We start from the raw sequence: 2,205 nt of genomic DNA on the forward strand, positions 1-2,205 counted from the left end.
CTAAATTACCCATTAACAGTAATGAGAAAGTATTCATAATATCACCATTAGAAAACAAATTAACCTGGTTTTCCTTTGAAGCATATTTGTGGATCTACCCTTGACATAATGAGTCTCTTATGAACCTTTATCCTTGACAAATAAAATTGAAAGAAAATATATTGGAGTTTCACTATAATCAGGCTTCATGAACTATACTGACTGCCTTTCTGATTAAATTGCCTTTAAAATAGTTCCTTTTGGTACTTACATACCAAACTATCATGCATAGAATAATTTTGAAATCAGCTATTGTTGAATGATGTTTTATAATTCTAATGAATGTGCTCAAACTTTCATCTGACTTCATATCCAAAAAGACTTCATTGACTCTGCAAACACTTCACTTTCCTTTTTTTTGAATTTTATTATTTCATCAAGTTCTACAAAGTATCCCTTTAATAATTTGATTGGCATAGCATTCACAGTATAAACTAACTTTATTTTTATATTGGCGTGGCCCAGCCATCAACACTGAATATTCCTGCAGCTCTTTAAGTTTTTCTTTATTTCTTTAAGGAGCACTTTGTAATTGAATCTATAAAAATTTTTGTGTGCTTTGGTATTCACTTTATTGGATTGTTTAATCCATTCATATTTAAAGTTATGAAAGTTAGTTCTTTGTTTTCTTCCTTTTGTCTCTAAATTTGAGTTCTTTTTCAAACTTTTATTTTTCTCCTCTTCTGCATACATTACTATGTCTCTTCAGTTATTTTAGGTCAATCTTTTTTTAAGCCAGCATTATTCCCACTGGCTCTTTTCTCTTCAACCTCAAACCCCACCTCCACCCCATCTTTTGTCTATTTCCCTAGTTCTGGAGTTTTGCTTATTAGCTTTTGTTTTTTGGCTTTAAATTTTTTTTATTATTTTTTAAACATTCACTTTTATAAGATTTTGAGTTCAAAATTTTTCTCCCTCTCTCCCCTCTCCCCTCCCCCAAGACAGGAAGGAATCTGATATAGGTTATACATGTACAATTATATTAAACACATTTCTGAGTTAGTAATGTTGTAAAAGAAGAATTAGAAAAAAAGGGAACAAAACATAAGAAAAAAAATTAAAAGGTGAAAATACTGTGCTTCAATCTGCATTCAGACTCCATAGTTTTTTCTCTGGATATGGATAGCATTTTCCATCATGAGTCTTTTGGAATTGTTTTTGTATGCAATTTGTTGTTGTATTGTTGATATTGCTATCAAAATTGACCATCACACAATATTGCTGTTACTGTGTACAATGTTCTCCTGGTTCTGCTCACTTCACTCAGCATCAGTTCGTGTAAGTCTTTCCAGGTTTTTTCTGAAATCTACTTGCTCATCATTTCTTTATTTTTTTTTTCAGCCAGAGACAAGGTTTATTAAAGACCTGCCATACTGGCCAAACTTTTAAAGAATCTGAACATTTGTGAACTATTGGCTAGGTTCTTAAGGAATCTGAGTAGTGGCTGGATTGTAAGAATCTGAGCACCTTAATGGAGACAAGATGGACCTTATATACAGAAAGACTGTGGGAGAGATCTAGGAGTGGCCACGTAGTCTTCTTGGATTGTGAGGTAATAGAATGCCAGGGACCTGGACCATGTGGCCAAGGGAGAATGGAGCCTAGCTAGGATTAACAGTGGGAAGTGTGGGGGGGGGGGTGTATAGGGAGGTAACACAATGGAGGGCTTGCAATAAGAAAAGGCCAGTTGATGGGATTATAACCTCAGGCAAACACCAGAGATTTGGCCATGTGGGAAAGTCCAGAATTTTTCCTTTCTGGGGTCCAGATCCCAATCCTATCATTCCCCGCTCAAACAAATGGAACCCAAATTCTTTTGGGGTAAGTGACAAAGATCTTGGCTTCTGAAATTGCTTCCTGCTGGCAAGGGGCTAGAGCTGTCTCTGCTTTGAGGAGGTCCAAAGAGGAGGTTGACTGGAATCGAACACAGGCTTCATACAGGGAACAATGGGGGGACATTGGCTGGTACCCGCTGTTTGCTATAACTTTAAGTGAATGGCCTGTAGTCTGGAAGACACAAATCTGACAGAAAAGACTGCAGGGCCCAGATACGACAGGATAAAACATCTTTAGGTCTGTTTGGATTCAGACAATTCAGTTTTCCAACTTTGCAGTATCAAATCTGCCTCATAGCCAGACTCAGGAATAGCCAGGTGGGTAACATTC

The sequence above is a fragment of the Vombatus ursinus genome, unplaced genomic scaffold (assembly GCF_900497805.2).
Source record: "Vombatus ursinus unplaced genomic scaffold, bare-nosed wombat genome assembly UNPS02014313.1, whole genome shotgun sequence".
In the NCBI taxonomy this organism is placed as follows: Eukaryota; Metazoa; Chordata; class Mammalia; order Diprotodontia; family Vombatidae; genus Vombatus; species Vombatus ursinus.